At 39.7% G+C, this 16,362-nt stretch overlaps 2 long non-coding RNA genes across 8 annotated transcripts in view; one reads left to right on the plus strand and one right to left on the minus strand.

Moving 5' to 3' along the window:
• LOC147842463 (uncharacterized) overlaps positions 1-16,362 on the plus strand; it is a 758,429-nt gene that overhangs the window by 373,925 nt on the left and 368,142 nt on the right. The gene's annotated exons all lie outside the window — the stretch shown is intronic.
• The window catches only part of LOC147842465 (uncharacterized), a 180,099-nt gene that overhangs the window by 3,354 nt on the left and 160,383 nt on the right, over positions 1-16,362 (minus strand). For 4 of the 7 annotated variants that reach the window (XR_015500046.1, XR_015500032.1, XR_015500041.1 and 1 more), the window contains one exon: positions 10,520-11,791. This is a non-coding gene — a long non-coding RNA (uncharacterized LOC147842465). Of the gene's footprint in view, positions 1-10,519; positions 11,792-16,362 lie in introns of those variants that run through there. The other 3 variants (XR_015500033.1, XR_015500034.1, XR_015500043.1) reach the window with 1 other exon arrangement.

Consider the following 16,362-nt stretch of genomic DNA (forward strand, 5'->3'; position numbering starts at 1 on the left):
GAATGGATTATTAATTTCCATGTATTTACATTATGCAATTTATTTTCGATATTTTGTATATAAATAATTTACAAAGTTTGATAGGGTAAAACTAAATCGAACAAACAATTCAGTAATAAATGTATTATAATTCCCTGTATGTGGAATTAGTACTTTGTTATTACTATATTTATTCAGCAATATTTAGATGAAATTTAATGCTAAATTCTTAATTATAAATTAAATTTAAACTTAATCAGAAATTTAAGTTCTAAAACAAAAGCAAAAATATAATTATAATAGGGGCGAAGCAGTGGCGCAGTAGGTAGTGCTGACGCCTCACAGCAAGAAGGTCGCTGGTTCGTGCCTCGGCTCAGTTGCCGTTTCTGTGTGGAGTTTGCATGTTCTCCCTGCGTTCGCGTGGGTTTCCTCCAGGTGCTCCGGTTTCCCCCACAGTCCAAAGACGTGCGGTACAGGTGAATTGGGTAGGCTAAATTGTCCGTAGTGTACGAGTGTGTGTGTGTGTGTGTGTGTGGATGTTTCCCAGAGATGGGTTGTGGCTGGAATGGCATCCCCTGCGTAAAAACTTGCTGGATAAGTTGGCGGTTCATTCCGCTGTGGCGACCCCGGATTAATAAAGAAACTAAGCCGACAAGAAACTGAATGTATTAATTAATTATAATATTTAAGTTGCCACATTTGACTCTTTAAATGTACATATATATCTATTTGTGATCTATACTTAAAAAATAAATAAATAAATATGCAAATATGTGCATAATACAAAACTCATGCATTAAAGTAAACACAGTGGTCTTTTGCTTTAATAACATAACCAGCATTATGACTGAAACAAATGTAATAAACGCAATACATCTGAACGCACATGCAAACAATTTCAGCGAGTTTAGCGTCCACAAAACAGAAGCAGCAGATGTAGGCGAGTTTTCCTGAGCACAGTTTGTGTATATGCGATATCTGATTTGAGACATTAATATTCATCTCCTCCTGATAATCGCAGCACGCGGCGTGTGATTTGTTTGCATTGATTAAGTGACAGGAGCTGTCGCCACCCTAAAGCACGGTTATTAATTATTTTCCTATTGATATCATAACTGAATCAACAATGATTTGAGCAAGTGAAAGGGATTCCTCTCATCAGATGCATTACAAAGCTTGCGATTTTAATCAGGATGGCATTGCTGTAAAATCTTTAACGCTTTAATCAATCTTTAATCTTTCCAGACAGCCCACTTTAAATCTTTTATTTATAAGAATAATTGATTGGCTGCTTTTGCTGGAGTTTGGTGGCGAGGGCACTTTGTTTGTTTGTTTGTGTCTTGTGAAATATCATGTGCTTTCAGCAACAGTGCACGTCCAAAATCATTCGCTTTATAATACAAAGAAAGCGATTCAAATGCATTTATCGGACAGGTTTACTGCAGATAAACTTTCCCTTCATGCCATCTTTTGAGCTATGAAAGAGTAGTGTGCAATGCAGATCAAGAGCACAGTAAAATAACATATTATTTAACAAAAAATACATAAATAAGAGCATAAATTAGGGGTGTCAAAATTAATTGTTTCTTCAGTGCACCGCGATGCAGACACGGACAATTCGGTATCGGTTCAGTAATAATCATAACCGGTTATTACTGACGTCATTTACCTCATATGCGCTCTGTCGCGAGGGAGGCGAGTGCGAGTATTTACAACGCTCTAACCGTACGTTCACACCGAAAGCGGTGAGAGCGTCCAAGGTCGCTCTGGCCGCCCTGGCGACAACGCTGTCTGCCTTCAGCTCCGGCGGCGAGAGCGTCAAAACTCGCTACATTGATCTCGTACTTAAAGGACCCGTTGCAGCATATCAGTTACATTCCTGCATAAGACATGTTTTTAGCGTGAAAATTTTGCGCACTTCTTATCAAATTCATACAACAATGGAAGATCAAGTTGCATGTGGTGTGGCTTTGCTCTATTTATCCAATATGTGTCCATATGTCTGAAATATCCTGAAGCAGCTATACTGTTTTGTACTGTCACGTCGCGTGAGATTCCCGCTTTTTAAAGATAAATTTATATAACATTAATGAGCATCAGTAACTCGCCAGTAACTTATTTAATGTATGTTCCTGTAAGAAAACATTGTAAATAATTGGAAATCCGGCGACCGCAATAATCAAACCCTTGGGAACAACTGTGGTCGGAACCAAAGTTCACAGGTCTGTGTTCCCTAAACTGCCATCAAGCGGTGGACGTCTTTATTCTGATTGCTTGCCGCCGAACCGCGTCATAGCTCATTACCATAAAGTTGACTTCATTTCAACTCTCCTCGACGCTCACGCCGGCGAAGACGCGCCGCGCTGCTCCTCGCCGCTTATCGCCGCCGGCTCTCATTGAAAATGAATGACTTCCGGCTACTTTGACGCTCTCGCCGCTTTCGGTGTGAACGTACGGTAATGCTGTTCACACCAGACGCGGAACGCACGGATAAATCGCGCTATTCGCGCGTAAGTAGCCGCGTGAACATTTGAGGTTACTCGCTTTATTCTCGCGTCAAACCCGCTTCATTTGCGTGTCAAATTCACTTCAGAACAGACGCGGATTCGCATGATGGGCAGGGCTTCTGTCTGCCCCGTGACTCTAGCTTCATAGCTAAAGGGCTAACATGGATTTTATGAAGAAAATAACAGTGTTTATGTGCTTTATGAAGGATGATAAACAGCGTCGATACGTTTAGGGCCGTGTCTGAGTCCACTACATGCTTTCAGAAGTGCATCCAGCTCTTTAAGCTCATAGACTCCTCCAGAAACTGAACCTGGCTGATGGAGGATTTCAGCGGTGCTTCTGACTGAGCCCAGCCCAGTTTGATGAACTTCTTGTCGGTGTCTGCTGGGGGATTTCTCCTGGGACACCGACAACAGGCGATACGTCACAATCACGCCTCCACAAGAACAAGCTCCTGATTGGTTAACGCGGCTTTCAGATTTTCGAACTCGAGTGATTCACGCGAAATGCGCATTAAGCGCATCAAACGCGCAAAACGTTTAATTCGCGCCATGCCATTCGCGCGTATCACGCCGCAGGATGTCTATTCGCGCGTTTGCTTTGACTTCGCTGTGATCACAGCTGTTGCCAATCAGTGTCACTTATCTGAAGAGTGCAGCGCGCAAGAGCCAATCGCAACCGTTTTGTTGAGGGTGTGACCAATCAAAGAGGTGTAAGAGAACTAGACAAGAATCAGAAAGTGAGCTGGATATTTATATTTGTTTATATTATTTGCTAAATGCTCGTGTTGTTTAAAGGTACAGTTTATATATCTGACTGTTTGTATTAAATGACAAAATTATATAACAAATAGTTTATAAATATATTCATATATTTTAATACAAGAACTGCTGTTAAGAAGAAAATATAAAACTGTGTATGAAAAGCATCGTCAATGCACCGTGATGCACCGAGATATCGAATTGAACCGAATCGATGGCATGATAATCGTAACCGAACCGAACCGTGAGACCAGTGTAGGTTCACACCTCTAGCATAAATGCTTACATTTTTTATTGTATTGATACAATTTCCATTCAATTTAATCCAAATGATGCTGCCAATATATGACAATAAAGGATTGATTGCAAATACACAAAATTATTACAGCTGAAGTCAGAATTATTAGCCACCCTGAATTATTAGCCACCCTGTTTAATTTTTTTCTGTGGTAGCTTGGCAACAGGGTCGCGACGTCAACACACAGAATCTGTCGGCACAGTTCAGCACGGTTGTCTCCGTGCGGAGAATTCCAGGCCGAGATAACGAGTTTGTTATCGCGACGCGCCGTTCCAGGCTCAGTGAAGAAACAACCGTAACCGTACCGAAGTGTTCTAAGAACCATTTGGCACGATAGTGGAAAAGCAGGCATCTGTAGTGTATACTGTTTAATAATCAATTTAAAGGGCACCTATGTGAAAACTCTACTTTTCAAGCTGTTTGGACAGACATGTGTGTATATATAGTGTATAGCAGGGGTCACCAACCCTGTTCCTGGAGAACTACCTTCCTGCAGATTTCAGTTGCAACCCTGACCAATCACACCTGTTTGTAATTATCAAGTGCTGCTTTAGGTACTATTAATGGGTTCAGGTGTGTTTGATCAGGGTTGGGACTGAATGGGGTATATGCCGCAGCATGCTAATAGGACTTTTAATTTGCCAGTAACCTGGGTTAAGCGCTTCCGGCGAATTAAATGCCAATGTAAAATCCGGTGCGTTTAAGGTCTGTTTTCTTTAAAAATCAGCGATGTCCACTAGCTGAGTGATATCCGATTTAAAGTGGGTCTCAGATTGTACAAGAAGCACTGCATTAAATTACATTTCCCCCGCCATATCTTTATAATATGACCATTTATTTTACCCCAGTATATTCAATGGAGCTTCTGCGTTAGCCTGCCGATTCTGACGGGCCCGTGCGAGTAAACGGCTTTTTGTCTCGTTTTACGCTTGAGCAACCAAATAAATGCTAAAGTTTATTGAACTGACTGTATTTTAATGACATTACAACATCGATGCTGTATAAGGAACCGTATAAAATGGAAAAAAGTTCACAATAACAGGTCACCGGAAGTGTATCAGCATGGGAACAGCACTAGCTCGGCATATACCCTATTCTGCAGGAAGGTAGCTCTCCATGAACAGGGTTGGTGACCTCTGGTGTATAGACTGTCATATTGAGGTGATATAAACACACACAGTCCTTATTTTTCAATTTAACAACATAAAATCGGTGGACCAATTGGAGCGGTTTTCAGACCGACCGCAACTTTATGTAGGAGAGCGGTCCCCCCGCCCACCAATATTGATTGACAGCCTCGCGTCACGATCATATCCTCAGTTTCTTGTTTCACGTCCGCCATTTTCAGCGTGTGAGTCAAAGAGATATCGCTAAAGGAACACCCTTGCTCTATTTTCTGATGATAGGCTCATTGGGCTCAACACAATAATTTGATAATTCACCACATTATCGCTCTGATCTGAATTATTGCTTGTACCTTTTGCGAGTTTCGGAGTTCTGGGCGTGGGTTTCTGTCAGGGTGCATGCGGCAGAGCTTCAGCTCGGCGGCTGCGGCGCCGTTATGTTTGCCCTGGTGGAGGCCTGTGTTTGGAGTTCTGGAATGTGTGGCGTGATGATTCGGGACACTTCATGCTTCTGCTGCGTCACTGAGAGTGTCTGGTGTGCCGTGTCACGGCGCATTCGGTGCCTCAGTCAAAGTTAATTCAGTGTGTGCGGTTATCAGTCACAGCAGGAAGGTCGCAGGTCGCTGTTTGGATTTTGCATGTTCTCCTCATGTTGGCATGGGTTTTCTCTGGGTGCTCCGGTTTCCCCCACAGTCTAAAAGCATGCTCTGAATCGGGTAAACTAAATGGAGTAAATGTGAGAGTGTATGGGTGTTTCCCAGTGTTGGGTTGCGGCTGCAAGAGCCTCCGCTGTGTAAAACATATGCTGAATAAGTTGCCGGTTCATTCCGCTGTGGCGACTCCTGATGAATAAAGGAACCAAGCCGAAAACAAAATGAATGAATGAATATTGTTATAAAATGCAGTGATTTGGAAAATTTAATAACTATATAATTATTTATTTATGAATAAATAAAGCAAGATTATAATATTTACAATGAATGTACAAATTGCTCATTTTGTTTATTCGAATACAATTGAGGTAATAATTTTGTATTTAAAATGGTGTTTAAATAATTAAAAACTGCTTTTATTCTAGTCGAAATAAAACAAATCAGACTTTCTCCAGAAGAAATAATGTTATCAGACATACTGTGAAAATGTCCTTGCTCTGTTTAACATCATTTAGGAAATATAAAAAAAATAAATAAATCAAAGGGGGGCTAATAAATCTGACTTCAACTGTGTGTTTTCTGTGAGCTGTGAGTCAGTGTGTTTCCTGTAAGCTGGGTGAGTCAGTGTATGTTTTCTGTGCTCTTGGTGTGTGTTTTTTTGTGGGCAGTGTATGTTTTTTGTGCACCATGTGTGTGTGTGTGTGTGTGTGTGTTTGTATTTACTGTGAGCTGAGCATGTTTTCTGTAAACCATGTGTGTGTGTTTACTTTAAGCTATGTGTGTGTGTGTTTTCTGTGCCTGCGCGTGTGTGTGTGTGTGTGTGTGTGTGTGTGTGTGTGTGTGCGTGTGTATGTGAGCTGTGTGTGTTTTCTGTGAGTCAGGTGTGTGCGTGTCTGTTTTCTGTGCACCATTTGAGTGAGTTTGTGTTTTTTGTGAGCCGTGTGTGTTTTCTGTGAGCGGTGTGTGTTCTCTGTGAGTCGGGCAAGTGTGTGGGTATGTGTGTGTTTTCTGTGAGCCATGTATGTGTGCATGTATGTCTGTGTGTTTTCTGTGCACCGTGTGTGTATGTGTGCATGTATGTCTGTGTGTTTTCTGTGCACCGTGTGTGTATGTGTGCATGTATGTCTGTGTGTTTTCTGTGCACCGTGTGTGTATGTCTGCATGTATGTCTGTGTGTTTTCTGTGCACCGTGTGTGTATGTGTGCATGTATGTCTGTGTGTTTTCTGTGCACCGTGTGTGTATGTGTGATGTATGTCTGTGTGTTTTCTGTGCACCGTGTGTGTATGTGTGCATGTATGTCTGTGTGTTTTCTGTGCACCGTGTGTGTATGTGTGCATGTATGTCTGTGTGTTTTCTGTGCACTGTGTGTGTATGTGTGCACCGTATGTCTGTGTGTTTTCTGTGCACTGTGTGTGTATGTGTGCACCGTATGTCTGTGTGTTTTCTGTGCACTGTGTGTGTTTGTGTGCATGTATGTCTGTGTGTTTTCTGTGCACCGTGTGTGTATGTGTGCATGTATGTCTGTGTGTTTTCTGTGCACTGTGTGTGTATGTGTGCATGTATGTCTGTGTGTTTTCTGTGCACCGTGTGTGTATGTGTGCATGTATGTCTGTGTGTTTTCTGTGCACTGTGTGTGTATGTGTGCATGTATGTCTGTGTGTTTTCTGTGCACCGTGTGTGTTTGTGTGCATGTATGTCTGTGTGTTTTCTGTGCACCGTGTGTGTTTGTGTGCATGTATGTCTGTGTGTTTTCTGTGCACCGTGTGTGTATGTGTGCATGTATGTCTGTGTGTTTTCTGTGCACTGTGTGTGTATGTGTGCATGTATGTCTGTGTGTTTTCTGTGCACCGTGTGTGTATGTGTGCATGTGTGTTTTCTGTGCACTGTGTGTGTATGTGTGCACCGTATGTCTGTGTGTTTTCTGTGCACCGTGTGTGTATGTGTGCATGTATGTCTGTGTGTTTTCTGTGCACCGTGTGTGTTTGTGTGCATGTATGTCTGTGTGTTTTCTGTGCACCGTGTGTGTTTGTGTGCATGTATGTCTGTGTGTTTTCTGTGCACTGTGTGTGTTTGTGTGCATGTACGTCTGTGTGTTTTCTGTGCACCGTGTGTGTATGTGTGCATGTATGTCTGTGTGTTTTCTGTGCACCGTGTGTGTATGTGTGCATGTATGTCTGTGTGTTTTCTGTGCACCGTGTGTGTATGTGTGCATGTATGTCTGTGTGTTTTCTGTGCACCGTGTGTGTATGTGTGCATGTATGTCTGTGTGTTTTCTGTGCACTGTGTGTGTATGTGTGCATGTATGTCTGTGTGTTTTCTGTGCACCGTGTGTGTATGTGTGCATGTATGTCTGTGTGTTTTCTGTGCACCGTGTGTGTATGTGTGCATGTATGTCTGTGTGTTTTCTGTGCACCGTGTGTGTATGTGTGCATGTGTGTTTTCTGTGCACCGTGTGTGTATGTGTGCATGTATGTCTGTGTGTTTTCTGTGCACCGTGTGTGTATGTGTGCATGTATGTCTGTGTGTTTTCTGTGCACTGTGTGTGTATGTGTGCATGTATGTCTGTGTGTTTTCTGTGCACCGTGTGTGTATGTGTGCATGTATGTCTGTGTGTTTTCTGTGCACCGTGTGTGTATGTGTGCATGTATGTCTGTGTGTTTTCTGTGCACTGTGTGTGTATGTGTGCACCGTATGTCTGTGTGTTTTCTGTGCACCGTGTGTGTATGTGTGCATGTATGTCTGTGTGTTTTCTGTGCACCGTGTGTGTATGTGTGCATGTATGTCTGTGTGTTTTCTGTGCACTGTGTGTGTATGTGTGCATGTATGTCTGTGTGTTTTCTGTGCACTGTGTGTGTATGTGTGCATGTATGTCTGTGTGTTTTCTGTGCACTGTGTGTGTATGTGTGCATGTATGTCTGTGTGTTTTCTGTGCACCGTGTGTGTATGTGTGCATGTATGTCTGTGTGTTTTCTGTGCACTGTGTGTGTATGTGTGCATGTATGTCTGTGTGTTTTCTGTGACCGTGTGTGTATGTGTGCATGTATGTCTGTGTGTTTTCTGTGCACTGTGTGTGTATGTGTGCATGTATGTCTGTGTGTTTTCTGTGCACCGTGTGTGTTTGTGTGCATGTATGTCTGTGTGTTTTCTGAGTACTGTGTGTATGTATGTGTGTGTGGTTTCTGTCTCCAACTCATTGTCCCGAACACTTGAGGATCCGTGTCTTTGTTGTTCCTCCAGAAGGCCTAGCGCTTGTTAGTGCATGAGTGTGTGTGTATGTGTGTGTACAGCGGCATGTGTGTGTGATAACTGCGCGAGCAGCGACCCTCGGCAGTGTCTTAAGAGGATTTGTAGTGTTGCCGGTGTCACCAGGTTATCGCTCCAGATAGCCTGCGCCGTGTTCAGTCGACAGCGTGGAGTAATCGCACTGACCTGCAGAGCACAGGAGTGTGTGTGTGTGTGTGTGTGTGTGTTATCAGAGCGTCCGGAGCCACAGATAGAGCTGTAGAGCGCAGACCGAGGCCGACACGACCCACTGCAGCATCCACGCTTTCAATACCTGCATACATTTTCATACACACACACACACACACACACACACACACACTTGAAAAAATATCCGTAATTTAACAATTTTCTATATTTTGTGATTGATGTTTATTATTATTATTATTATTAATTTATGTTTTTAATTGCATTTTGGGACTTTGATCTTTCCTATAAACAAAGTTTGATTATGAAAAGTTGGAAAAAGTGTAATTTTTAGCAGTTTAAAGTAGGGCTGCATAATATCAGAAAAATATGACATTGCCAAAATTTTTATTTTTCTGAGATTTACAGTCACCGGCCACTTTATTAGGTACACCTGTCCAACTGCTCGTTAAATCAAATTTCTAATCAGCCAATCACATGGCAGCAACTCAATGCATTTAGGCATGTAGACATGGTCAAGACGATCTGCTGCAGTTCAAAGCGAGTATCAGAATGGGGAAGAAAGGGGATTTAAGTGACTTTGAACATGGCATGGTTGTTGGTGCCAGATGGGCTGATCTGAGTATTTCAGAAACTGCTGATCTACTGGGATTTTCACGCACAACCATCTCTAGGGTTTACAGAGAATGGTCTGAAAAAGAGGAAATATCCAGTGAGCGGCAGTTCTGTGGGCGCAAATGCCTTGTTGATGTCAGAGGAGAATGGCCAGACTGGTTCCAGCTGATAGAAAGGCAACAGTAACTCAAATAAGCACTCGTTAAAACCGAGGTCTGCAGAAGAGCATCTCTGAACACATAACAAAATTATATATATATATATTAGAGATGCGCGGATGGCGGTTAAAGCCGCGGAATCCGTGGATAAACCGCGGATCGGGCGGATGACGTGACGAAAAATAATATTTTAATTAAATTCAGGCGGGTGGCGGGCGGTTGTACTGTTTTTGTACACATAGCTGGCGCACCAACGAAAAAGCCTAGGACTGACTTCACAAAATGAGAGGAGGAATCGGATACACTAATTCTAGATGAAGTACAGAAGTCTTCATCTACAAACACTTTTGTCCCTGTGCGCCAATTGGAGACGGAGTTCACTGCTGATATTCTGAGAGCTTTATAGGGGTGCTTCTCATTTCTTATTTGTGTATCCTCGTTTCCTGTCCTTGCTTTCTTTCCTCGTCTTTCCACCCCTATAGGATGCGAGGGATGGACGCAAGGAAAAGACTCAAGGACCGACCGAGGAATCGAATCAAGTGAAAAGACACGTCCTCGTATTGTTTAGCGTCACTTCAAAGCGTCAATTAACGCTGGATTTGACTTGCACGTTTGGATTAACTGCATGTCATTAAAGTCATTCTCTTTTTTCCAATAATCAATAAAGAAACATTCATTTAATAATAAAAAGGAATAAGCCATTCAAATAAAGAGCTCAGTCAGCAGATGACGGGCGGGTGCGGTTTTAAACTTTGGTCAAAAATGTTAGTGCGGATGGATGGCGGACGGATGATGAGTTTTGTGATGCGGTTGCGGATGAAATAATAGCCCATCCGCGCATCTCTACTATATATATATATATATATATATATATATATATATATATATATATATATATATATATATATATATATATATATATATATATACAGTTGAAGTCAGAATTATTAGCTTTAGAATTATTCGATTTTTTTCTTCTTTTTTTAATTTTTTCCAAATGATGTTTAACAGAGCAAGGAAATTTTCACAGTATTTCCGATAATATTTTTTCTTCTGGAGAAAGTCTTATTTGTTTTATTTCGACTCATTATTTCGACGATTCAGCTTTGCCTTTTCACAATACTAAACAGACGGTTCTGTATGCGTACCTTATGTGATGTGATGTGTTCAATTAAAAAAAAAATTTGATTTAGTTTTCTTAGTAATAAACATGCTTTTACACTATACTGTTTGTTTTAGTAAAGATACATGGTGGCAAAAAGCAAATATAAGAATTAAGTTCTTTAGCCTTTAGTGCCCTATTAAATTGCGTTGAGGTGAAAATAATGTTTTGATTTCTTTGACCATCATGGCGATGTTATTACCACAAATCTTTAACGTGCGCAAATTAAAAAACAGCAAAATAATATTAAGATTATTGTGCCGGTGGAGCACATCACCTGATTGTGAACTTGTAATCACCTAAACTGATTTTATCAGTAGGCTATTTCTTATTTATTACAGGCTGTCTTACAAATATATGACCAACTGCCACTTCATGTAAAACACGCTCATGTTTGAATAAATTAATTAAATAAATGGGCATATCCGCACGCAAAGTGAGCCGCATATTATTTATCGTCTGTTTATTTTCTCTTTTCATATATATATATATATTTCATAGTTATACTTCACTCACTTCTGTGTATATATATATGTATGTTGTGTATGATGTGTATATTATGTGTATGACTTCACTGTGGATGGCAAAGTAAGAATTTCACTGTAAAAACGTGTAATCAAACAATAAACAAATCGAATTGAATTGAAGTTTCACAGTATTTCCTACAATATTTGTTTCTTCCTGTGCAGCACCCAGAGGAAACCCACACCAACCCAGGCAGAACATGCAAACTCCACACAGAAACACCAACTGGGACTCAAACCAGCGACCTTCTTTCAGTGAGGTGACAGTGATAACAACTGAGCCACCGTGTCGCCCTACTGTAATTAGTCTTAACAATAATATTCACATCAGAAGCATACTAATGATACTTGTATGTGTTTCCCAGTACTAGGCTGCAGCTGGAAGGGCATCCACTGTGTAACACATATGCTGGAATAGTTGGCGGTTCATTCCACTGTGGCGACTCCTGATAAATAAGCAACTAAGCCGAAGGAAAATGAATAAAAGGATGAAAAATGACAGTACATACTTCAATTTGCCCAGCACTGCATGTGTCCTTCATAGAGAAAAATCCCACAAGCTCAGAGAAGACAATCCATCTACAGCGAAACACAAAGAGAAAGAAACATCGATTTAACTCTTCAAATGCATAAAAAGTTGCAGACTAAGAGTGCGTGCAGTAATGTGAAATCTGTATCGATATGATCTTTAGCTGTTGCATCAGATCTTGGCTGTTTTCTCCGGTCGGCTGTGTTTTCTCAGCTCGCAAATCTTTCAATCTTCCACCTAAAGTTTTTATTTCTTCTTCTTCTTTTCCCGCTGGCATTGATCATTGGGGCATAACCAATATGGAGGATTATCCATTCTATGGGCTGCTTATGGAAGCATTTTTTGCTCAAGGCAGCCATGCAAATTATTACTTACTGCCCTGTAAGCTGATAACGCAAATTAGATGCCTATTAAATGTGAACAATGTATATAGAATTAAACAGAGGGGGGAGAAGAGATGGAAAATGATACGTGGAGATGCTGAAGTCAAGTAAAACACAGTCTACGTAGACTTCTGTCAGTGTCCAGAAACATCTGTAATATGTGGAACGGAAATGGTTTCAGTGGAAATGGCGTCTTGCATGTATTTATTTTTGTTAAATATTATATTGTCAATATTGGAAATGGAAGCTTTAGACCTGTAAAAATGACTTCATCGTATGTTTGACTGTGGTTTTGAGTTAAATTAACAGTAGGGGGCAATATGACGACAACAGCTTTTGTTTTTATTTCACACTAATGATATTTCAGACCCGCTAGTCTTTTCACCATAAAAATGACTGATTTTGTGGCAGTAATTTACAGAAATTTGTGATTTTGTGATTAAAATAAATATTAATTATTTATTATTAGCCCCAATTATTATTTTTCTTCTTTTTAAAATATTTTCCAAGTGATGTTTAACAGAGCAAGGACATTTTCACAGTATGTCCGATAATAGTTTTTCTTCTGGAGAAAGTCTTATTTGTTTTATTTTAGCCAGAATAAAAGCAGTTTTGATTTTTTTTTATTAATCATTTTAGGGACAAAATTATTAGCCCTTTTTAAGCTTTATTTTTTCTCGATAATCTACAGAACAAATCACTGTTATACAATTACTTGCCTAATTACCCTAACCTGCCTAGTTAACTTAATTAACCTAGTTAAGCCTTTAAATGTCACTTTAAGCTGTATAGAAGTGTCTTGAAAAATATCTAGTCAAATATTATTTACTGTCATCATGGTAAAGCTAAAATAAATCAATTATTAGAGATGAGTTATTAAAATTATTATGTTTAGAAATGTGTTGAAAAAATCTTTTCTCCGTTTAACAGAAATTGAGGAAAAATTAAACAAGCGGTCTAGTAAGTTAGGGGGGCTAATAATTCTGATGTCCACTGTGTACATATCTAGTTTCTGTTAAAATTCCATATTTGTATTAAATAAATTCGTATAATTATTTTTTCTAAACTTTGTGTTGACTCTTCACTCTGGGGCTGAGGATTGAAGTGTGTTCTCCACATTTATGTTTTTTTTTTTTTTAATTCGTTCTAATTCAATATTATTTACCAAATTGTGGTCTTCTTTGTTACACCTTTTCAGCAAAAATCCCTAGACTTTAATAAGGTCATAACAAAAAAAAAAAAAAAAAAAAAATATATATATATATATATATATATATATATATATATATATAAATATATATATATATATATATATATATATATATATATATATATATATATATATATATATATATATATATATATATATATATATACAGAGAGAGATAGATAGATAGATAGATAGATAGATAGATAGATAGATAGATAGATAGATAGATAGATAGATAGATAGATAGATAGATAGATAGATAGATAGATAGATAGATAGATAGATAGATAGATAGATAGATAGATAGATAGATAAAGAGAGAGAGAGATCAGATTCAAAACCCTTTAAATCCATCTGACCACTTTTCTTGTAATGAGCATTTTCTATCAGGCTCCTCTGATTAGGTTCAGAAGTTTCATTTTATATGTAATGATAAGGTCATTAGCTGGTCAATAAAATAACTTTTTTCAAAAATGTCACTTTAGACAGTTCTTTAGTTTTTAACAAGGTAGATTTTCTTTTGTGTCAAAACCAGCTGAATCCACATCTGCTTTTATTGCAAAAACCTCTAAATGCTCCTATTGGGACAAGACAGTGCTATTAGCTGAAAATCACTAAATGTGCAATTAGAGAATATTTTACCAAAACCCATTACACAAACCACCTAAAATATATAAATCTGTCAAGTAAGTGGTGGTTCATTCCGTTGTGATAAGAGAAAAAGAAGGAAAATATACACCACGCATCGCTAGTTCGCTTAAAGGTTCAGGACACCCTGGAGAACTTTTTTTTATATTAACAGATGTGTGTGTGTTGAGCATCAGTTAAGACAATGTTAGCACCTGTCAGCTTTAATTGTGGGGAAAACTGGATAATTTTGAGCTTTTGTCAGCTAATTTTAGCTTCCGGGTTTTAAATGATTTTTGGGGCGGGATCAAAATCGGCGACGTAGTGCAGTACTGCAAGTGCAATGATGACGCGTCGGTTTCTCATTATTATTCATAGCGGAGTTTTCTTATCCTATGAGAAGAGCCGGCTACTTAATTATTCATGAGAGCACGTGCTTTCCGAAGGCAGACCTGCCAGTTTCAAGCAAGCTGTGAGACCCGGACCCACGGCATGCAGTAGCCGTGCATGAAGGGTTGTATGTGTTGGTTTCCATGATCCACGGGTTTTGTTGCATGTTTTTTCCCCGCGATCTTGTCAGGGCCGATCATACAGCAAAGCTGTGTGTGTGCTGCAAGCATTTTTGTCGCAGTAAGAGAATTGAAGAATGGCGGACGTTGATATTTATCAGGAGTTCGTTCACATTCAGACACATCGCTGTGCTGCTGTGTTTGCCTCTAGATTACCATCAGGGTTAATGGTTAAAATAGACAGGTCAGGAGACCTGCTGCACTGAGTCTGCATTCAGATCTGTAATTTATACCCGGGGATCGAGGGAGAACCCTCATTTATAGTGTTTACATGAACACACTTATCTTTATAATTATATAAATTGTGATTATTTGTATATGAAATTACGAATAACAAATGTAGCAGGGCATTAAATCACTGTTTATTTCTTTGCATTTTAACTTTGTGAACTATAAACTCATGCGTCTCCTCACGGTTTGTGTCTCATTTTGTGAGCTGTCGCTCCCTTTCTCCCCTGCTGGCCACGCCCACTCCTGCCCGATGCTCGCGGAGCTCCACGCCCATTAATCATGCATCTTTTGAAAAAATTCTGAAGTAGACTTTAACCGAAAGTGGGGGGTGTCATGGCCCTTTAAGAGCAGCCGACGAATGTGACATCATCGCTGTGTTTGCAGACGTTCATTTTGTGTGTACGCAGCATGATTTTGGCCGGCAGTGTGCGTGATTTTTTTTGAGACCCGAGCAAACAGTTTGAGCGGCGCCACATTTGATTTGAGTTGAATATAAATCACTTTGAAGAGATTTTGTCTGAAACAGGTACGACTGTACAGACACCTTTATGATCCGTGATCACAGAGATAACCAGATGACCAATAATTCTTAGCTAGAAATTACAGCAGCCGGAGAGTTATTACAACCTAACAGACTCCTCCTCCTCACCATTTCCGTGTGCTCTGTCAAAACTGACAGCTGGAGGGGCGTGGCTAAGTATGTTAGTCCCGCCCACTACTTCAGACAGACCGAATCTGAGAATTTAACTCAAGACAAACAGGAAGTGCATTTTTAGATTACAATTAACGATTACGCAAGCAAACTATTGTTTTTATTTCTCTTAATGACATGCGCAGATGAATTGTTCACCACAAAACTTGCAATGTGAGCTAACACAATCGATATGTTTGGTTTTGATGTCATGTGTACTATAAAGCCAGCACCGTCAGCACTTATTCAGCCAATGCAGTGTTAGCGATGAAACCTCAAAACAAATTCAAAGTGAAGGCGACAAAACCCTTTAGTCATTGTCCTTTTGTCGCCGGTCAAACACACACACAAAAAAAAGCTTGGTCAAAATGAATTCCCCCCTCCTTCCCCCTCCCCTCCCTTCTGGCTCTTTATATTCATTAGATTCATTATGAGCCACAGAGGAGAGCCAGCAAAACAGCTTGTGATTTTTAGTTGAATTTGTGCCCCCTTTTTAGGCCAGCGGGGAAATTAAACTGGATGTCTACAGCCGGAGGGCTCTGACACGTCTGAATACACTAGAGCTGACCCAAAACCAGTCTGTTCTGGGGGAGGGAACTGCTTTAAATGATTAGTTTGCTAATGAAGCAACCAGTAGATTAGCTGAGCGTTTGACAGCATGATACGGTAACTCATCTGGGTCCCCGGACACTCTTTAAAGGGGTAGTTCACACCAAATATTCGAATTTACTCACCCTGAAGTGGCCTTTTTAAATCTCTTTTATTCTATATAAAATATTTGATAATATCAGAAATTAAATGATACAAATAAAAAATTATATTATTATTATTATTATCATTATTATTATATAAAATTGTATTTTATTCGATATAATATTTAATCTTTATTTTATCCCTTTATTATTTGCAA

The sequence above is a fragment of the Danio rerio genome, chromosome 9, assembly GCF_052040795.2.
Source record: "Danio rerio strain M-AB ecotype USA chromosome 9, GRCz13ab, whole genome shotgun sequence".
NCBI lineage: Eukaryota > Metazoa > Chordata > Actinopteri > Cypriniformes > Danionidae > Danio > Danio rerio.